This window comes from Loxodonta africana, chromosome 6 (genome assembly GCF_030014295.1).
Source record: "Loxodonta africana isolate mLoxAfr1 chromosome 6, mLoxAfr1.hap2, whole genome shotgun sequence".
Taxonomy (NCBI): Eukaryota; Metazoa; Chordata; class Mammalia; order Proboscidea; family Elephantidae; genus Loxodonta; species Loxodonta africana.
In genome coordinates this window covers 18416241-18440213 of record NC_087347.1, presented here as the reverse complement: position 1 = coordinate 18440213, position 23973 = coordinate 18416241, and the positions used below count along the sequence as shown (strand labels likewise).

General features: G+C 37.5%; 1 long non-coding RNA gene across 1 annotated transcript; it reads right to left on the bottom strand.

Annotated features, from left to right (window-relative positions):
- Nucleotides 1-1325: 1325 nt before the first annotated feature.
- Nucleotides 1326-17495, bottom strand: LOC135231574 (uncharacterized). Its single transcript, XR_010322354.1, has 3 exons — nt 17213-17495; nt 12009-12241; nt 1326-1393 (listed from the first exon to the last, which is right to left on the bottom strand). It is a non-coding gene; the product is annotated as an uncharacterized LOC135231574 (long non-coding RNA).
- Nucleotides 17496-23973: the final 6478 nt, after the last annotated feature.

Genomic DNA, 23973 nt, shown 5'->3' with positions numbered 1-23973 from the left:
TTAACATATCTGTTTGACTCTAACTTTTTTAAGTTTCAGTAACTCAAAAAGTACTTCCACCACTCCCATGGAAATCTCTACTCCAGATCTTAAACTACAATGGCTTCCTTATTGCCTGTTTTTATTGTTGTTGCTGTTAGGATCGGTTGGCTCCACACAATTTTTATCCTTACAACAGAACAAAACACTGCCCAATCCTGAGCCATCCTCATAATTGTTGTTATGCTCGAGCCCACTGTTGCAGTCCTGTGTCATCCTATCTCATTGAGGGTCTTCCTCTTTTTCACTGACCTCTACTTACCCAAGCATGATGTCCTTTTCCAGGGACTGCTCCCTCCAGATGACATGTACAAAGTATGTGAGAAGAGCATTCTGGCTGTACTTCTTACAAGACAGATTGTTTCATTCTTCAGGCAGTACATGGTATAATCAATATTCTTCACCAACATCAACATTCAACGACATCAATTCGTTTTCGATCTGCCTTCTTCATTGTCCAACTCTTGCATGCATATCAAGCTTTTGAAAACACCATGGCTTGGGTCAGGCGTACCTTAGTCTTTAATGTGATATTTTTGCTTTTTAACATTCTAAAGCAATCATTTGCCTATAATTTGCCCAATGCAATGCAACACAACACAATGCAATGCATGTGTCCTGGTCATCTAGTGCTCCCATAACAGAATACCACAAGTGGATGGCTTCAACAAAGAGATATTTATTTCCTCATAGTACAGTAGGCTACAAGTCTAAATTCAAGGTGCCAGCTCTAAGGGAAGGGTTTCTTTCTCTATCAGCTCTGGAAGAAGGTCCTTGTCCTCAGCGTTCCCATGGTCGAGGAGCTTCTCATGCACAGGGACCCCAGGTCCAGAGGATATGCTCTGCTCTGTTTTCTCGGTGGTATGAGGTCCTCAACTCTCTGTTTGCTTCCCTTTCCTTTTATTTCTTGAGAGATAAAAGTTGGTGCAGGACACGCTCCAGGGAAATTCCCTTTACCTTGGATCAGGGAGGTGACCTGGGTAAGGGTGGTGTTACAATCCCACCCTAATCCTTTAACATAAAATTATAATCACAAAATGGAAGACAACAAGAGAATACTGGGAATCATGGCCTAACCAAGTTGATAGACACATATTTGTGGGGGCAAAATTCAATCCATGACAGTGTGTAAGAAAATGACATAAATGATGTAACTTCAAGTAAATACCAGGCTATATTTAGACACAGACTCCCTCACAAGCAAATCATTCTACTTACCTGAAATCATATTCAAGCTTACTGTGGTATTTTCGAGATCTCAGCATCTTCCTCACTTCACCAAAAGCCTCTTTCACTGCTTGAAAACATTTTCTGTTATGAGTGGCCAGAGATCTTTGAACAACTTCAAGGTACTCTAAGAATAAGGAAAAAAAAAAAAAAAAAGATGAATTCAGTAATATTTAACTGTAACCATTTATAAAATACAGTTCTTTCAAATTTGTAATTACCTCCATTTTATGACAAAGTTAAGAAACTGCAAAATTAACAGATTTGTCAGAATGCCAAGAAAAGTCACTAGCAAAGAGAGACTTACAACCATTCTCTGTGAATCCTGATCTATCAATGAACTGGGGCCTGGTTTTACTCTTTAAACTAGGTAGGTAGAAGGATGCCTGAAATTTACACATTTCAGATTTGTTGGACCAGATGATATTCTATCAGGGATACAGAAACCCAAACTGTTTATTTGAAAAGTTCAAATATTTAAGGAAAATTATCTGGAATGTGTCTCTTTTTTTGAGAGGTGGGCTGTTTTCTTTTTGATAGAGAAACTTAAGTAGGAATTTTACACTTTATTCATTTTAGTGAGAACATGCATGCAGAAGCCAAAATTGCCACTTAAAAGTTTTTTATCCAGCTTGAAAAATCTCAATGCCATTAACTATAAACTTTTTGTCATAAAGTCAGGTAAAACAGAAACTAAACCTGTTGTTGTCGAGTCAATTCCAACTTATAGCAGCCCTACAGACAGTAGAACTGCCCCATAGAGTTTCCAAGGAGCACCTGGTTTAATCATACTGACGACCTTTGGTTGTCAGCCATAGCTCTTAACCACTATGCCACCAGGGGCAGGTTCAAAAATCAAACCAAACCCACTGCCGTTGAGTTGATTCTGACTCTACAGGACCGAGTAGAACTGCCCCATAGAGTTTCCAAGGAGCACCTGGCTGATTCAAATAGCTGAACTCTTGGTTAGCAGCCATAGCACTTAACCTCTACACCACCAGGGTTTCCGAAGCAGGAAAATAATTGAAAGACAACTTCAAAATAGGTAAGTTCTGCCAGGAGCCAACATAGTGCTATAGATGGAAGCAGCACACTGTCCAGGTACAGCAAAGACCTGAAAAACTTAGTAAAAAACAGACAAATGTCAATCCTATAACCCTAAGTATCAAATGAAGAGATAAAGAACTCAGCCAAGCACCAAACGGAATAAGAAACTGACAGAGAATAGAGAGCTAGGAATGATATGTACAGAGTTCCCCTACCAGCTAATACACCACGGATCTTCCATCTCGGACTCCTGTCAGAGACTGAAAGACAGAGAGCATTGGAAAGCAGCTTCACATTGCTCCCACAAGGAGACGGAATACCTGGTAACCAGGGATATATGCATTTCCACCCCCCATCTTTTTCCCCTGCTTGACCTCCCCAGCTTCATAGCTTTCTGAAGTAGATTGATCAACCGGGAAGTGCAGGGTCTCTACCACCTGGATTCAACCAACCGACATCAGAGATTGGAAGACATGGAGTATGGGAAAGCAGCTTCAAGGAGCTCCCAGCAGGAGACAGAACACCCAGTAACCAGCAATATACACATACTCACCCCCACCCTTCTTCCCCCTTGCTCAGCCTCCTCTGCTTCCCACAGCTGCAGTCTCCTGGCTGGAAGGTACTGCCTTGATCCCATGCCACTTGGATTCACCCCTCCCACGCTGGTCAGCTCTCTGAGAACCATTTGTTTGTTGATGGTGTTGCTTTTATTTGCTTCTTTTGGTTTCTTCCATACCTCTCACCACCTTCCCCTCCTTTCTCTCGAACACCTGTCTCCATGTGCAATCTTTGCTTCTTCTTGAAACCTGTGAAGGGCTTCTTGGCCATGGAATTTCTTCCCCAGGCAGCACTGCAATGCTGGTGGGATCCCTGGTTTTTGTTTGTTTTATTTTGTTTGCTTGTTTTCTTTTTCTTTTTGTGGCTTGGGAGCCCCTTCTAGCCAGACTGTTCTGTGCAGCTTGGGAGCCACTTCCCTGGTCAGCTAAGCCACATCAGTGGAATCCCAGGGGGAATTTCTTTTCTGTTTTTCCTATGTATCTTCATTTCTCAGTTCCTCATGTCTCTATACTTACATTCATGTCATGTCTCCTGAATACCTGGGACTGTGTAACATCTCTACACCTTCTAATAAAGGTGTACTGCATTTCCTGGGAGTCACTTCCCTGGTCTCCTAGACACACCTGTAGAGGCCCTGGGGGCTTTGCTTTTTTATTTCTAATTATTAATTTGTTTATTATTATGTTTTTCTTTTTCCTTTTGTTTTTCTCCATTTATTCAGTTTCTCAACCCTCCACTCCAGTGGCAATCTCCCTTTTTTTTTTTTTGGATTCTATTTTTCTCTTCTCTCTCTCCTCTTTCCCATATCCATCTTAGCTCCATACGTAACAACCCACCCCCTCCTCCCTGGCTACCTGCACCATGCACTGAACAGCACACACCTGAACAGCTCAGGCACTGCCTACTGGAAACTGCCCTGGACTGGTTCACATCATGCCCTGTCAGCCCTAGTATGTGCCACAAAAAAACAAAACAAAACAAAACATTCCAACCCTTCCCCTTTAGCTGATCCTGTCTTGTTGCATCATTTCTGAGCTAATGGCCAGCCCATTGGACAAGAAGGTGAAAAGAATCATGCCCACAGAGGAGGAAACAACAAGGAAAGCACAGCCTGCCTGCTCAGACATGGCTGAATAAAACAAAAATGCAGGATGAAATAAACAAATCTACAGTAAATAAATTTTAAAAAAAGTACTGAATGACCCAAAGACAGCAGACAATATCAAAACATACTTAAAAAAGCACAGGATTGTTCCAGTAGGTGTCCAAAATAAAACACTAGGTGACTTCCCAGTGAAAGAAAAGGCACTAGAAATACCTGACAGGGAATTCAAATCTTTAATGCTCAGAGCTATCCAGGAGTTAAAGTAAAAAGTAGACAAAAATGAGGGAAAAAAATCAATAAATTATGGGAAAGACAGACAAATTCATGGAAAATACAGGCCAAAAAATAGAAGAATTCAGTAAAATAATAAGGGAACAAAATGACAAAGTAAATTCACAACTAGAAATCATACAAAAACAACAATTAGAAATCCAAAAGGTAAACTACAAGGTTTCGGAAATGGACAGTGTAATAGAAGGACTGAGGAGAGGGTTTGAAATGATGGAAGGCAGCATCAGTGAAATTGAAGAGAAACACTTGGCTACAACTCTGTTTGAGGAAAAATCAGAAGAAAGAATGAATGAAAATGAAGAAACTCTGAGAATTATGTAGGATACAATCAAAAGCAAAAATTTGCAAGTGATCAAAGTTCCAGAACAGGGGATGAAAATGGAAGAAACAGAGAGGATCATTGAATAATTGCTGACAGAAAACTTCTCTAATATCATGAAAGATGAAAAGCTGACTCTCCAAAAAACTCAATGAACCCCATCTAGGATAGACCCCAAATAGAAATTACCAAGTCATATAGCAATCACACTAACTAAAACCAAAGACAAAGATTGTACTAGCCAGATACCAGCCTAGGAAATATACTCTCAAGGACTATCCAAAACTGAAAGAATTACAACAGGAACCAGAGAGGTTAATCTGTAATGACCACAATGTCAGAGCAATAAAGAGAGGGAATAAACAGTGTAAGTATAGAACTTTGTAATGGAGATGAAAGCAACGTACAGACTGGTTCGAACCTGAGAATGTAAGGGTAATTTTCCAGGTAACAACAAAGAAAGTTAACAAACCTAGTCACCAATATAAAGAAGAAAAACATAAACTCTCTAGTAAAACCAAATCTACAAAAACAGAAGAAATGAAAAAAAAAAAAAAATCCACAAACAAAAGGCTTTCAGCACAGGAAAGGAAGAGGAACAAAGAAAACATCAGCACCAGGAAAAAAGTGCTACAAAATGACAGCAATAAACTCACACCTACCAATATGTATGCTGAATGTAAATGGACTTAACACACCCATAAAGAGGCAGAGAGTGACAGAAAGGATTAAAAAAAAAAAAAAGGAAACATCAATACACTATCTACGAGAGGCACACTTTAGAAAGAAAAATGTAAATTTATTAAAAACCAAAGAATGGAAAAAAATATATATCAAGCAAACATTTACCAAAAAAGAGCAGGAGTGGCAATACTAATCTCACATAAAATACCATTTAAAACAAAATCCACCATAAAAGACAAAGAAGGGCAATATGTAAATTATTAAAAGGACAATTCTTCAGGACCACAATGCCATCAAGGTAGAAATTAACACCAAGAAGAGCAAGTAAAAAAGGTCAATTACATGGAAACTTAAAATTTGCTGAAAAACCACTCAGTAATAGAAGAAATCAGAAATGGATCCAAAAATTCCTAGTATCAATTGAGAATGAAAACACATCATACCAAACCTTTAGGACACAGCAGAGTTAGTAATCTGAGGTCAATTTATAACAATAAATGCACACAACAAAAAAGAAAGGGATAAAATCAAAACATTAGCTATACAACTCAAACAAACAGAAAGAGAACAGAAAAGAAGCCCACAGCTGCCAGAAGAAAGGAAATAATAAAGATTAGAGCAGAAATAAATGAAACACAGAATAGAAGAACAGTAGAGGACAAAAACCAAAACCAAAAATTGGTTCTTCGAATGGATCAACAAAATCGGCAAACCACTTGCCAAAATGAAAAAAGAAAAGCAAGAGAGAAAGCAAATAACCCAAATAAGAAATGAAATTGGGGATATTACAACAGATCCAAATGAAATAAAAAGGATCATGACAGAATATTATGAAAAACTATACTCCAGGAGATTTGAAAACCTACAGGAAATGGACAAATTCCTAGAAAAACACTATCTACTCAACATAACACAGAATCAGAACAGACCCATAACAGAGAAGAGATTGAAAAAGCAACAAAAAAAGTCCAAAAAACAAAAAGCCCTGGCCCAGATGATTTCACTGGAGAATTCTAGCAAACATTCAGAGAAGAGCTTACACCAGGACTACTCAAAACTATTTCAGAACATAGAAAGGGAAGTGTCACTTCCCAAATTTATTCTATGAATCTGGATAACCCAGATACCAAAACCTGGAAAAGACACCACATACACACAAAAAAGAATATTACACACCAATATTTCTCATAAATATAGATGCAAAAATTCTCAACACAATTCTAGCCAATAGAATTCAGCATCATATTAAAAAAAAATAGTCACAACCAAGTAGGATTCATACCAGCTATACAAGGATGATTCAGCATTAGAAAATCAATCAGTGCTATCCTCCATATAAATAAAAGGAAAGAAAAGAATCACATGATCATCTCAATGGACACACAAAAGGCATCTGACAAAGTCCAACACCCATTCCTGATAAACACTCTCAATAATATAGGTATAGTTAAGCGATGTCATACAACAATGTGTGTACTACCTGTTTGATAAGAATACTACTTTGTTCTGTAAACCTCCATTTAAAGTACAATTAAAAAAGAAAAAAATGGGTGTAGAAGGGAGATTTCTCAACATAATAAAGAGCATATATGCAAAACAAACAGACAACATCATTCTTAATGGAGAGATGGTGAAAACATTCACCTTGAGCACATGAACATGACAAGGACAGCCTTTATCACTTCTCCAATTCAGCATTGTGTTGGAAGACCTAGCTAGAGCAATAAGGCAAGAAAAAGAAATAAAATGTGTCCAAATTGGTAATGAAGAAGTTCAACTGTTCCTGTTTGTGGATGATATGATTCTATACATAGAAAACCCAAAAGACTCCATGAGACAACTACCGGATCTAATAGAAAGATTAAGCAGAGTAACAGGATACAAGATAAACATAAAAAAGTCAGTTGGATTCCTATACCACAATAAAGAGAATGATGCAAAGGAAACCAGGAAAACAATACTGTTTATAATGGCCCCTAAGAAATAAAATACTTAGGGATAAATCTAACCAGAGATGGAAAAGTCCTATACAAAAAAAACTACAAAACACTACAGCAAGAAACCAAAAGAGATATACATAAATGGAAAAACATACCATGCTTATGGATAGGTAGATTTAACATTGTGAAAAGGACAATTTTACACAAAGTGATTTTCAAATACAAGGCAATCCTAACACAAATACTGGCAACATTATTTAAAGCGACAAAAAAACGAATCATTATGAACACACATTTCACTAAAGAAGATATTCAGGCAGCTAACAGATACATGAGAAAATGCTCTCGATCATTAGCCATTAGAGAAATGCAAATTAAAACTACGATGAGATTCCATCTCACACCAACAAGGCTGGCATTAATCCAAAAAACACAAAATAATAAATGTTGGAGAGGCTGCGGAGAGATTGGAACTCTTATACACTGCTGGTGGGAATGTCAAATGGTACAACCACTTTGGAAATCTATCTGGCGTTATCTTAAACAGTTAGAAATAGAACTACCATACAACCCAGAAATCCCACTCCTCGGAATATACCCTAGAGATACAAGAGCCTTCACACAAACAGATATATGCACACTCATGTTTATTGCAGCTCTGTTTACAATAGCAAAAAGCTGGAAGCAACCAAGGTGTCCATCAATGGATGAATGGGTAAATAAATTGTGGTATATTCACACAATGGAATACTACGCATCGATAAAGAACAGTGACGAAATCTGTGAAACATTTCATAACATGGAGGAACCTGGAAGGCATTATGCTGAGCGAAATTAGTCAGAGGCAAAAGGACAAATATTGTATAAGACCACTATTATAAGATCTTGAGAAATAGTATAAACTGAGAAAAACACATACTTTTGTGGTTACGATGGGGGGAGGGAGGGAGAGAGGGAGAGGGTTTTTTATTGATTAATCAGTAGATAAGTACTGCTTTACGTGAAGGGAAAGACAACACTCAATACATGGAAGGTCAGCTCAGTTGGACTGGACCAAAAGCAAAGAAGTTTCCGGGATAAAATGAATGCTTCAAAGGTCAGCGGAGCAGGGGCTGGGGTCTGGGGAACATGGTTTGAGGGGACTTCTAAGTCAATTGGCAAAATAATTCTATTATGAAAACATTCTGCATCCCACTTTGAAATGTGGCGTCTGGGGTCTTAAATGCTAACAAGCGGCCATCTAAGACGCATCAATTGGTCTCAACCCACCTGGAGCAAAGGAGAATGAAGAACACCAAGGTCACACGACAACTAAGAGCTCAAGAGACAGAAAGGGCCACATAAACCAGAGACCTACATCATCCTGAGACCAGAAGAACTAGTTGGTGCCTGGCCACAATCAATGACTGCCCTGACAGGGAGCACAACAGAGAACTCCTGAGGGAACAGGAGATCAGTGGGATGCAGACCCCAAATTCTCATAAAAAGACCATACTTAATGGTCTGACTGAGACTAGAGGAATCCCGGCGGTTATGGTCCCCAAACCTTCTGTTGGCACTGGACAGGAACCACTCCCGAAGACAACTCATCAGACATGAAAGGGACTGGTCAGCAGGTGGGAGAGAGATGCTGATGAAGAGTGAGCTAATTATATCAGGTGGACACTTGAGATTGTGTTGGCATCTCTTGTCTGGAGGGGGGATGGGAGGATAGAGAGAGAGGGAAGGTGGCAAAATTGTCACGAAAGGAGAGACTGAAAGGGCTGACTCAATAGGGGGAGAGCAAGTGGGAGTAAGGAGTAAGATGTATATAAACTTATATGTGACAGACTGATTGGATTTGTAAACGTTCACTTGAAGCTTAATAAAAGTTAATAAAAAAAGAAAAAAAAAAAACAATCATTAACTTTTTATTGAAAGAGAAGGAGACCTGGATAAGCAAGAATCATTAACTTTTTATTGAAAGGGAAGGAGACCTGGATAAGCAAAGTACTACTGAAGATGAGGAATGAAGTAAGAAGACTTGCACTACCTGACCTCGGAAACTACTATATAGCTATAGTATTCAGAACAGATTGGTACTGGTATGAAAACAGATATATTGGCCATTTGGAACAGGATTGAGAACCCAGATGTAAATCCATCCACCTATGGCCAACTGATCTTCGACAAGAGCCCAAAGTCCATCAAATGGGGAAAAGACAGTCTTTTTAACAAATGGTGCTGGCAAAACTCGATGTCCATCTGCAAAAAAATGAAACAGGATCTTTACCTCACACAATACGCACACACAAAAAAAATTCAGAATGGATCACTGACATATATAAAGCCAAAAACTACAAAGTTCAGAGAAGAAAAAATAAAATCAACACTAGAGGACCTAATACATGGCATTAATAGGATACAAACCATAACCAACAACACATAAATTCCAGAATACAAGCTAGATTACTGGGGTCTTCTAAAAACTAAAAACTTAATGCTCATCAAAAGACTTCACCAAAAGAGTAAAAAAGAACCTATAGATTGGGAAACAGTTTTTGGCTGTTACAAATCGAAGGTCTAATCTCTAAAATATACAAGAAAATCCAACAACTCTACAAAAAATAAAAAAGACAATCCAATTCAAAAATAGGCAAAGAAATTGAACAGACATTTCACAAAAAAAGACATTTAAGGTGCCAACAGACATATGAGGAAATGCTCGTGATCACTAGCCAGTAGAGAAATGCAAATCAAAGCACATTGAGAAACCATCTCATCCCAACATTACTGGCACAAACCAAAAGAACCAGGAAATAACAAATGTTGGAAAGGCTGCAGGGAGATAGAAACTCTTATGCACTGATGGTGGGAAAGCAAAATGATACAACCATTTTGCAAAACTATATGGTGCTTCCTTAGACAGGTACAAACAGAAATACCATATGATCCAGCAATCTCACTCCTAGCATAAAAAAATCCTAGAAAAATAAGAGTCATCACACAAGTAGGCAGATGCACACCCGTGTTCATTGCAGTATTGTGATCACAATAGTAAAAACATGGAAACAACTTAGACACCGATCAACAGAGGAATGGATAAATAAACTATGGTACATACACACAATGGAGTATTATGCAATGACAAAGAACAATGATGAATTTGTGGATCATCTTATAACATGGATGAATCTGTAGGGCTCTATGCTGAGTGAAATAAGTTAATCACAAAAGGACAAATATTGTAGAAGACCACTGCTGTAAAAACTCATGAAAATTTTACACACAAAAAGAAACAATCATTGATGGTTATGAGGGAGTGGAGGGGTGGGAATGGAAAAACATTAAATAGACAATAGATGAGTGGTAATTTTGGTGAAGGGTAAGACAGTACAAGACAATGGGGAAGCCAGAAAAACTTGTACAAGACAAGGTCATGGAATCTCCATAGACATATCAAAACTCCCTGAGGGATCTAATTGCCCAACTGAGGGCTGTGGCGACCAGGGTCTCAGGAAACATCCAGCTTAATTGTCATAACACAGTTTATAAAGAAAATGTTCTACCTTCTACTTTGTGAGTAGCATCTGGGGCCTTAAATCCTGTAAGCAGCCATCCAAGATACTTCACTGGTATTACCCCTTCATGAATAAGGGGGAATGAAGAAAAATAAAGATATAAGGGAAATATTAGTCCAAAGGACTAATGGACCACATCTGCCATGGTCTCCACCAGACTAAGTCCAGTACAAATATCTGGTGCCCAGCTACCACCACTGAGTACTCTGACTGGGATCACAATAAACGGTCTGGGACAGAGCTGGCAAAAAATGTAAAACAAAATTCTAGCTCACAAAAAAAGACCAAACTTACTGTCCTATAGAGACTGGAGAAACTTCAAGAGTATGGCCCCTGGACATCTTTTTAGCTTAGAAATGAAATCACTCCTGAGGTTCACCCTTCAGCCAAAGATTAGACAGGTCCATAAAATGAAATGAGGCTAAAGGGGCACAACAGCCCAGGGGTAAGGATGAGAAGGCAGGAAGGGATAGGAAAGCGCATAAAAGGGAACCCAAGGTGGAGAAGGGAGAGTGTTGACATGTTATGGAGCTGGTAACCAATGTCTCATAAAACAATACATGTACTAACTGTTTAATGAGAAAACAGTTTGTTCTGTAAACCTTCATCTAAAGTACAAAAAAAAAGAAAGTATAGGTAAGTTTTGTCATTTAAAAATGTTTTCATTAACTTTTTTGGAAAAAGCTAAATCATGAATTCTTTCAGTTAAATCAAAAGCTATGACTTATCACATCATTTGTACCAATTAAGAAGCTTTCACCTATCATATAGCTGCAAATATGGATACCAACTACCAACGGTATGTAGCATAGGAATCTCTCATGGACCCTATCATATGGCGAGGAAGATATACTCAAGTTTAGTTGTGTGATGCTATGTTATTGGACCATGCTTGGTTAAGTAATCACTAACTTACAGATGTTTGTGCTATTTTATACACACACACACACATATATGCACATAATATACATAATACATATGGATGTATTTATACATATATGTGCCATGAAAACCAAACCCGTTACCACCATGTTGATTCCAACTCATGGTGACCTCATATGCATCAAAGTAGAACTGTGCTCCATAGGGTTCTCAATGACTGATTTTTCAGTAGTAGATTGCCAGACTTTGCTTCCAAGGTGCCTCTGCATGGACTTGAACATCTGACCCTTTGATTATCAGTCCAGATTGTTAGCCATTTTTGCCACCCAGTGTCTCCCATATATAGATGGACTTACCATAAAAATTAGCTTTTGCTTTGATCGGTGCACTGCTGCCCACTGCTGCAGCAAACAATTCAGGGTGTTTTATTCTTGACCACACTGCAAGGGAGCCAGCATAAGAGCACCCAAATGCAACCCACTTATTTTCGGTGAGTCCCATTTTTTCTGCTATTTGAGTTCGGAAGTTCGCAATGTCAGCCAAGGCTTGCCTGCTGCTGAGGTAATGGAGGCTGGGAGTACTCAGATCTCTACAATTAAAGCATAAAAACACTCTGTGACTACAAAGCAGAGACCGTGTGGCTTAACACCAGCTTTAGTATAAAGTAAAAATGAATATTATAAAAAGATGTTGAATATTTATATCAGGTCCAACTTGAAATTTCAGTTAGCATAATCTGGTTGACAGTGACAAAGAAATGCAGGAACTAGCAGTAATTGCTATCATTTGTGTCATTTTAGTTATTTCATTTCTTCTTGTTGCCACTCTGAAGGAGCTTCAAATGCTTGTCACTACCCATACCATTTTTAACTTTTGCATTCCAATCACCAGTAATTATCAATGCTGCCTGATTGCACGTTTGATCACTTTTGGAATGTGAAAGTTGGAAGCAAAGCTGAAGGATCTGTAGTTGGAAAATGTGACCTTGGTAATAGAAACAAAGCTTGAGATTGCATAATGGGATTTTACTAGACCAATTACAAACACCTGTTTCCACCAACATATATGGTCACTATACACATGGACCATGCCAAACGGAATACACAAGAATCAAATCAACTACATCTGTGGAAAGAGACAATGGGAAAACTCAATACCATCAGTCAGAACAAGGCCAGGAGCTGACGGCCAATCAAACCATGAATTGCTCATATACAAGTTCAATTTGAAACTGAGGGAAATGAGAACAAGTCCTTGAAAGCCAAAGTGCAACCATGAGTATATCTCACCTGAATTGAGAGACCATCTCAGGGATAGAGTTCACAGGTTGAACACTAATGACCAAAGACCAGACAAGTTACGGAATGAAACTAGAGACATCATACATAAAGAAAGCAAGAGGTAATTAGAAAGAAAACAAAGAAAAGACCAAAATTGATGTCAGAAGAGATTCTGAAATCTGTTCTTGAATGTCGAGTAGCTAAGGCAAAGGGAAGAAATCATGAAATAAAAGAGCTGAAGAGAACATTTCAAAATGCTTGAGAAGACAAAGTAATATAATGACATGTGGAAAAACCTGGAGTTAGAAAATAAAAAGAAAGAACACAGCATTTCTCAAGCTGAAAGAAGTGGTGAAAAAATTCAAACCTCAGAGTTACAATACTTAAGAATTCTACAGGTAAAATATTGAATGATGCAGGAAACATCAAAAGAAGATGGAAGGAATACACAGAGTCAGTATATCAAAAAGAATTGGTCAACATTCAACCATAGACACATACAAACTCCCTGAGGGACCGAATTGCTGGGCTGAATGCTGTGGGGATCACAGTCTCCAGTAACATCTAGCTCGATTGACATAACATAGTTTATAAAGAAAATATACTACAGTCTACTTTGGTGTGCAGCCTTACAGGTCTTAAAAGCTTGTGAGTGCCCATCTAGGATGCTCCACCGGTCCCCCCTCCCCCTTCAGGAGCAAGGAATAATGAAGAAAACTAAAGACACAAGGGAAATATTAATCCAAAGAACTAATGGACCACATCTACCATGGCTTCCACCAGAATGAGTCCAGTAAAACTGGATGTTTATTGGATACCACCACTGACTGCTCTGACAAAGATCAAAATAGAGGGTCCCAGACAGAGTTGGAAAAAAATGTAGAACAAAATTCTAACTCAAAAAGAAAGACCAGACTTGCTGGCCTGACACAGAATGGAGAAACCCTGAGAGTATGACCACCAGATACCTTCTCAGCTCAGTAATGAAGTCATTCATGAGGTTCACCATTCCACCAAAGATTGGACAGGATCATAAAACAAAATGAGGCTAAAGGAGCACAGCAGCCCAGAAGAAAGGACTAGAAGGCATAAGGGAACAGGAAAGCTGGTAATAGTGGAAAAAAAAAAAAGAATTCGAAGGACTCAAGAAAACGAAGTAAAGTGTTATAATGATATTCGCACAGCCCTGGATATAGAAAACCAAAAGGAAAGAACAAACTCAGCATTTCTCAAGACGACAGAAATGAAAAAAAATTGAAGCCTTGAGTTGGTGTATTGAAGGTTTCTAAGAGGAAAATATTAAACAACACAGGAAGCATCAAAAAATGTAAGGAAAACATGGAGTCAGTATACCAAATAGAACTGGTCAACTTTCAACCATTTCAGAATGTAGCATATGATCAGGAGCTGATGGTACTGAGGAAGAGGATCATGCTGCACTAAAGATATTTGTGTAAAATAAGTCTCCAGGAATTGAAAGAACACCAATTGGGATATTTCAACAAACGGATGCAGTGCTGGGGAGCTCAATTGTCTATCCCAAGAAATTTGGAAGATAGCTGCCTGGTCAACAGACTGGAAGTGATCCATATTTACACCTATTTCCAAGAAAGGTAATCCAACTGAATGCGGAAACTGTCAAACAATATCACTGGTATCACAAGCAAGTAAAACTTTGCTGAAGATCATTCAAAAGTGGCTGCAGCAGTATTTCAATAGAGAACTGCTGGAAAGTCAAGCCAGGTATAGAAGAGGTCTTGGAACCAGTGATAAAGTATGCCTGACCCAAGTCATGGTGCTTTAAATCTCCTCATACAAGTGTGAAAGCTGGAAAATGAACAAGGAACACTGAAGAATTCACACCTTTCAATTGTGGTGCTGGTGAAGAATACTGAATATATCAAGGACTACCAAAAGAACGAACAAATCTGTCCTGGAAGAAGTACAACTAGAATGCTTCTTAGAAGAAATGATGGCGAGACTATGTCTCACATACTTGGACATGTTGTCAGGAGGGAACAATTCCTAGAGAAGGACATCATGCTTTGTAAAATACACGGTCAGCAGAAAAGAGAAGACCCTCAATGAGATGGATTCACACGATGGCTGAAACAATGGGCTCAAGCATAGTAATATTTGTGAGGAAGGTATAGGACTGTGTGGTGTTACGTTCTGTTGCATGCAGGGTCAATATGAGTTGGAACCAACTCACTGGCACCTAATAACAGCAAATACCCATATGATGTCATTTTTTCATCCACCAAATTGCATCAAAACTATCACATTATTACCCAGACTCCGAGAACAGTCTGGTTTTGAAAGGGCTAAAATGTCAGTGATTTGTTTGGAAAGCTTTATAAAAACACATATTAAAGTGTATTGATGCTGTTTTCCATCCTTTCTCTTTTTTTGCTACATGTAGACAAAGCGCTATTTAAACCTAAGGTTCTCAGTCATAAGAAAATTAGGTAAAATTTTTGAAATTTATTTTTCTATGATGTATCTTTCATAGTATGGTTTCCTATAAACATGGGATGCTTTTAATCCTTATTGCTAAAGAAAAAATTCTCCCTCCCCACCCCCCGCATGATGCTATAGCTAGCTGATTATGAATTTTACACTTGACAAAGGACAGAGAATATTCACAAAAAGAAACCCAGTCATCAAATTTTTAAAAATGATTAGCCCTTTCTAATATCAAAGTAACACAAATATGAGTATTTTTCCCCTCCTTTCAAACTGACAAGATTTATTTTAGTACTCAGTGTTGGCATGGATGTGATGAGGTAGGCTCTCTCCTGTACCACTTGTGGAAGTATGAACTGGTAGAATCATTCAGAAAGCATTTTGTCCTTATGTAGTAAGTACGTCAAGAGGCAAAAATTTTACCTTGGCTCGGCATTTCTACTAAGAAGCTACAGCAGAACCTGTTAGTTTTCCCTTTATATTTACTTGCCCTTTTATCTTTACATAACCAGAGCCCTGGATTTCAGCTGGGCGCGTGGCTGCCCAGAATAAACACTGTGCCACCCCTCCAGCAAGATGTGGACTTACTGTGTAAGATCAAGGCAATGTAATATAACTGGAAAAATACAGATCAGATTTATAGGAATACTTTATTATAGATTTCACCCTACTTTCTAAAAGCAAGTTCTCAGATCCTTAGGTCCTCCCCCAATTTGCTCACTCAATGTCCAAATTCTATTGTAGTTTCTTTCTAACCCCCATCTTACTGAAATATACCACATGAAGTTAATTTGGATAACAAACATGTTATTTGCTAAAACACAAGTTATTCCATTCTTGAACAGAATTTTACTTCCTTTGACAAATTAGTAAAGAAATCTCGGATTTAAAACTATCTGTAGACTATCAAAGGGTCATTAATACACACATACAAATCAAAATTTCTACTGAAGAAATGTAAAACTGATGGAATTATTGGAGTCTCACCTCACTACCAAAAGTTAAGTTGACATGCAATTCAAAAATCACATTTGTGGAGTCACTGTTAGACAGAAGCCTATGAAACCTTCAATAATTATTAGTCTGTCATGACAAAAGTTACCACTTTGACTTATAAAAAAGGTATCACTTTTCTGACACTAATCTCATCCTCAGGCTTATACGAGGCAATTCTTATTTTAACAACAATAAAAGATTCTGACATTAAATTGGATTTTTCAGAACCTTTCAAGAATTTTTAAACTTCATTCTATTTGCTTGACTTCATATAAAGAATTATTTATCATTTAAATCAAGTAAGTTAAAAATATATCTTTCTTCAGGGAAAAAAATAGTAGTTAGCAAGAATAAGCTATTGAGGCAAAAACAGTTCTCATTCTTGTTCCTTGCTCTGCCACTGCAGGCTGAAATTTAATATAATATCCAGTTACGTTTGATGAGTGGTTTTAACAAAATGGCCACCATTTTTCCATGAGGAGGATAATTTTGATGGTATAAAATCCTCTTGGAGTAGAAAAACAAGGAAGTATGCCATTTTGTTTAAACATGTTCAGGAAAATAAAAGTTTTAAAATGAAATTATAGTACATGAGGAATACATTTTTTTAAAGGAAATTTCACATGAATCTTTTTATCAAGAATGTTGTCCCTAACCCCAACTGCTACGTAAAGTTTTTCTTTCTTATCATTTGAATTTTCAAATATTCAGCTTCTTCAAAGAAGAGCATATTTAGAGTTAACATTGCCTAAAAGAAAAAGATAGAGAAAAGCAATCACGATGAGAACAACCACAAAAAAAGACAAGCTTAGACTTACCCTGTTGGTTGGCTGTGTCCATAAAACCTGTGTTCCAGAAGTAATAAGAGGGCACCCACTCTCTCAGCATATGTAACCCAGGTATTATTTATTGATATCCAGGATTCATAGACAGTCCTCGACCCTCCAATCCTCAGAAATACTGGTCCTCCAGGTTTGTAGAAGGCATCATTAATGAAATATCTCTGTGAAAGTAAAAATATTCTTGTAAGTCACTAACTCACTAGGCCTTGCAATTTGTTTGTGGATGGCAGCATGATTTGATTTGTCAGATATGAATTGATTCTGAGAACAACAAAAGCAACCAGTTGCTGCTGAATCAATCCCAACTCAAAGAGAGCCTATAGCGCAGAGAAGAACCTACCTATAGGATTTCCAAAGAGTCCCTGGTGAATTCAAACTGCTGACCTTTTGGTTAGCTGTCATGGCTCTTAATCACTGCGCCACCAGGGTTTCCATGATTCTGAAATCCCATTTAAATCACTGTCATTGCTCAAGTCACTGTGCCTACATGCTGGACAAATTTATTTTTTGCTTTTGGTGGTAAAATAGACCCCCCCAAAAATTGGCCATTTCAACCATTATTCAAGTGTACAATCCAGTGGTGTAAATTACATCCACAAACTGCAACCATCACTACTATTTGTTTACATTTCAAGCTCATATCTCAAATTCAAATTAAGAATGTGAGATTCCTGTTTGATTTTATACTTGTAGCTATTTTCTTCTACTCTGAAAGTTCGGGTTTCTAATATTAATATACTTATTTATTTGCTTTATGCAAATAAAATATAGTAATACACATTAGCATAACGAGAGCAATATTTAAAGGAACGCTAGTGTTGCAGTGGTTAAGTGCAAGGCTGATAACTGGAGGATTGGTGGTTCAAACCCACCAACTCCCCCTGGGGATAAATGGAAGCCAACTGGCACATCTTTCTCCTAAGGAGTGCCTGCTGGATTTGAACCACTGACCTGTCAGTTAGCAGCCTTTCCCTTAACCACTGCACCACCAGGGCACCTTTCCATAAATATTACAGTTTAGGAAACACTGAGGGGCAGTTCTTCCCTGTCCTATATGGTTGCTGTGAGTTGCAATCAACATGATGGTATGCAGAAAGAACAATATTGAGAGAGCGTGGGTGACTGCAGTGCCGAGTTAGAAAGGGAGCCCACAGTAGAAAGCAGGAAAGTGCTAACACATTGCAGCAATTGAATCCAATGTCACAAAACAATTTGTGCATAAATTTTGGAATGAGAAACTAATTTTCTCTCTAAACTTTCTGCTAAAATACAATTAATAAGAGGAGTGACAGCATCATTACTGAAAACTGGTTTCTTTACCAATGTTTCTTTGTGTATGTATACCTAGAATTTACAAGAGATATAAAGTGAAAGTACTGACCTATCTAGTCACTTAAGATAATTCTCTCTAGTTAAGCCACAGATATAACAGATGATTAGCTCCTTTTTTTTTTTCCATTTTATGTTCAACTTTTAATTGTTTTATTGGGAATATTTACATGGTTCCAAAGCTAAATTTGCAAATCAAAGTATATTCAGAAAAACTCTGGTCATTTTATTTCCAAAAGCTTTTATTTCTGTTTCATGTATGTAACTGTTTTTACTTTTTATTTATTCTTCCATTATTATGTAAACATCTCTCTCTCTCTCTGTATATATATATATGTATATATATACACATATATAATATTTCTGCTATTTCTTAGGGTGCCATTCTACAATTCTTACTCAATATAATATCATGGAGATCATTACATAACAATATATTAAGATTTTGAAATATTCCTTATTCTCTTTTACATTTTATTTTCAAGTGTACACATATATTAATAATTAAACTAGTATTCTATTGATGAATAATGGATTTATTTCCCATCTGCTCTTATTCTAAATGTTGCTGAATTCCATAATTTGTGCATATATTTTTTCATAGTTTTGCTAGTGTAACCTTGAGACAGATTCCTGAAAAAAAAAAAAAAAACATTGTGGTCAAGTTGATTCCTACTCATAAGCAACCCTACAGGACAGAGTAGAACTGCCCCATAGAGTTTCCAAAGAGCGTCTGGTGGATTTGAACTGCTGACATTTTGGTTAGCAGCTGTAGCTCTTAACCACTATACAACCAGGGTTCCTGAAAGAGGGTATAATTTTATTAAATACTGCTAAGTTCTCTCTGTAACGGTTGCACCATTTAGCTATTCCTAACTACTATGTGTGAGAGTGCCTGTTAACCAATAGCCTAGCCAACAGAGTATATTCTCAGGCTAGAGAAAAGGTATTGAAAAGCAGTTCATAACTGTGACCAAAGCTTTTCCTAAGAATTTACAAGAACTTAAAGAAAAATCAACTCTCTGTAAAAAAAAAAAAAAAAATCAGAACACTTAAAAAAAAATAGCATAAAGAGATGAAAACTATAGTGGTCATGCTCAAAATATAAGAAGAAGGAAAAATAAGCTTGTTATAGAAATGACAATTATTTGCAGAAATAAAAAACCTAGAGGTCAAGTTAGAGAAGAATTAGAAATAAATGAAAAAGTGTTTAAATTGAATTATGAAACTAGCTGAGTGTAATTGACTACGGATACTCAACACATGCGTAACTGGTGACTTTAAAGAAGAAAAATATAGACTACGAAAATTTATATTATTAAAAAAAGGTTACGGAATAAATAGACTGCGTCTCAGGAAAAACTCATATCAATTTGTCAGTACCAACATGTGTGTCAAAACCCAAAAACACAAACCCAATCCCGACGAGTTCATTCCAACCCACAGTGACCCTGCAGGACAGAGTAGAACTGCCTCATAACATTTCTAAGGAGTAGATGGTGGATTCAAGCTGCAAGCTCTTAGCCGTGTGCCACCAGATCTCCAGATAAGTCCCAGGAAATTTTATTTACAGCAAAGAAAAAGAAAGGATCCTTCAGGAACTGAGGTAAAAAGTCCATAGTAAGGAGGTATATATTTGGCTGGACTCTACATGCTACACAGCAACATGCAATGCTAGATGAGAGTTTAACTCAGGGAAGAAAACTGACATGCAAGAATTGTATATTTAACCATTGAGATATCACATAAGTAGTAAAATTCCCAGAGTATAATTATTGTACGACCTTCTCTAATAATCCATTTTAACAAAGGAGTTGGGCATGAAAAATTTATCTATTTATGTACAACACTAAGCCTAAAACAACCAAGAAGTTATGGTTATTAATTAGAATGAAATGTTACAAAATGTGAAAATTCGAAACATATGCTGACGAAAAGCAGGAAAATGCAGAATAGAATTTCAAATTCATGTGGAATGTAGAATTACTGGATTCATGGAGGCTGGATGAACACTTGAAATATTTCCCTTGATATGATCCTTAAACCTCAAACCAAAAATATCCCCTGAAGTCTTCTTAAAACCAAATAATAATTCAGCTTTACTACTAAAATATGTGTGCCTTGAACACTGTGCTCTTTAAGGTCTATGTACATGGAAGAAAATTTACATAAGAAACCCTAAAGATTAGATAGGAATCTTAGGGGGCAGTGAAATTATGTTAATGGAGGAGGAATAAACCAGAAAAGGAGGGTGGGAATGCTTGCATAACTCAAAGAATGGAATCAGTGTTACTAAATGAGACCTGTAGAAACTGTTGAACTGGCTTATGTTTGACAGTTTATACTCTGAACTACAAAAAAACCCACATAAAATAAATTACAAACAAAACAAGAAACATATGGCTATAATATTGCTTACAAAATAGAAAAGCTAAGGAGCAATTTTTTTTTTTTTTTTAAGGAGCAAAGGTGGGAAGTTACATGCAAAAGGGAGGACCTCATCTTTTCTAAAATCATAAAGAGAAGCACTAAGAATAATAATGTTTTGTCGCTGTTCCTAGGTGATGTAGAGTTAGTTCTGACTCCTAGTGACCCCATGTACTACAGAACAAAACACAGCCCTTTCCTGTGTTATCCTCACAATCATTGCTATCATTGAACACAATCATTGAACCCATTGTTGCAGTCCCTGTGTCAATCCATTCTGTTGACGACTTTCATCCTTTCACTGACCCTCTAACAAGCATGATGTCCTTCTCCAGGGACTTCTCCCTACCCATAACGTATCCAAAACAACTGTGCTGAAGCATTCCCATCCTTGCTTCTAAGGAGTGTTCTGGCTCTACTTTTACTGAGACAGATTTGTTCCTTCTTCTTTGCTTTTTAACATTTTAAAGAGGCCTTTTGCAGCCAATTTGCCCCATGCAATACACACTTTGATGTCTTGACTGCTGCTTCCATGGCTGTTTACTGTGGATCCTTGTAAAATGAAATTCTTCACAACTTCAGTCTTTTCTCCGTTTGTAATGATGCTGCTTGTTGGTCTAGTTATAAGATTTTTGTTTTCTTTATATCAAAGTGTAATCCATACTGAAGGCTGTAGTCTTTGCTCTGGTCAGTGTTTGCTTCAAGTCCTCTTTGCTTTTTGTAAGCAAGCTTGCGTCATCTGCAGATTATTAATGAGTCTTCCTCCATACAACCAGTCGAAATCCAGTTTATTGGAATATCTTTCTTTGTCAATTCAACTTTGGACCGTGTAAATATATAATTATGAAACAATATCAAATTTTAAAAATAATAAAGTAAAATAAGTGCACATAAATGGTATATGATTAGCACATAGCCACACTGAAAGAACCAGTTTTGAGTGATAGAGAGGTCAGTAATTAAACTGTATAGCTTAGATAGAACCAATCTCATGGACAAATAGACTGCAAATAAAATTTTTAAATTTTTTTTAGTAATTATATTGTTGGTGGCAGTGTTCGTATTATTATTCTGAGACTGCTGTGTAATATAAGGTAAAGAAAATAAGTGATTGTGTAATTATCTAAATCCATTATTCTTAATGTCCTTTTAAAATCTGGTAAATAAAGAAAATGGGTCAACCATTTATACTGTCTTTCCAATACAAATTGTGTCACCATGTAGCCAAATAATACATAATGGAAATCTCTTTTATACTCGTACTCCAGCTAATAAATGAAGAATGAAGGAAATTAATATTATTATTTTGCAACCCACCCCTGTATGAATAAAGCATTGGATTTCATCAATTTCTACCATTACAAGAATTAAAAAAAGAAAATTCAGGCATTTCATATGTCTACATGAAAGAACTTGCCATTATAAGGTAAACTTGCTCCTATAGATTTTTATCAATTCTATAGATCCAGCAATAGATTTGTAGAAAATTTTTGAGACCTCGAAAGCAAATAAAAAAAATCACAGAAAATTTCTCTTCATAACTTCACTGATGGCATATTACCCCAGTGAAATGTTCCGAAACTGAAAATTCAAACCTCTTGTGATAAAATCAATTCTGGTTCGTGGTGAGTGTGTGAGTGTCAGAGAAGTACTGTGCTCCATAGAGTGTTCAAGGCTGTGACCTTTCAGAATGAGATCACTAGGTCTTTCTTCCAAGGTGCTTCTAGCTGGGTTTGAACCTCCAACTTTCATGTTAGCAGTTCAGTACTTAACCATTTGCACCATCCAGGGATTGAAAACCTTCCCCATCTCTTCTATACCTCTCACACTTCTGCAGCACCCACCTCAAGACTTCAAGCTCACACCATCCCCTACCTGTCATCACGTGCCCTCATCATTATTTTTTACCTGTGGCCATAACCGTGAAGATATTTTGCTAAAATGGTCCAACTTTTGCCGGAAGGAACCAGCACGAGAAGGGTGCATCCTGTTGCTTGAATAGGAACCATGAGTCTGCCTCCAGAGAAAACTCGGAGCAGAGGAACAGAAGAGCAGCAGCAGCAGCCACCCAAGAGCTTGGGCCATGGTCGTGCTGTGGGAAGAAGTTTCCACAGTTTGGACTATGTCTAGTGCAATTACTCCCCACCCTAGTGCAAGAATGACAGGCATCAGTAGTGGATCTAGGTCCCTGGGGCTACCTGATGATCTCTCTCTCTAGAAATGTAGGTACTGCAATCTTCCCCACCTCCAGAGACTATAGGGACATTCAAGAAGAAAAAGTCAAATGGGGGAAGGGAAATGATGCCTACTAGTGACTTCTCCCCCCTCTTACTTGAGTGAAGGCCCTGGACAAGTGGTGCTGAGGTCTGGAGGAACCACTAAAGGTGAGAGCCCAGGGTAATAGTAAGAGATGTTGAGAAACTCATGCAGTATTGAATGATTTTCTTGTTTTTGCTTCCTTGTTGCTTGTTGGATCTTCTGGTAGGACTCCAAGACCACACACATAGAATTATCAAATGAAAGTACAAATTCCAAATGGTAGGATATTGTTGTGTAGAAGTCAAGCATTTGAAGCTCTGGTTGCTGTGTCACTCTCCTGCTAATTCTACTTCTTTGTAGAACTGGTGTTGCTATTGCTGTCTCATCTTAATCTTCATCAACACCACCATCATCACCCCTTTTTCAATGTCACCACTGCCATGAACATGTTCTGAGATGACAAAACCCTTAAGACACCCTGGACAGAAAAAGAGTTACCATGGCTTTTCTGCCTTGGAATATCTTGTAGTAGAGTTAAAAATGGGCATCAGCACAGGAAAGTGATAGAAGAGAGAAAGGCATAGGAGTAAAAGTCTGGGAGGGCTTTAAGTCAACATATGTCTATGCCAGTATAGAACTGGGATGTTTTAAATGGTACAAGGATTTGCGTACAGGCAAGGTCCTAGAATGATGCCTTTAGTTCTTAATGACATTCTTATGTG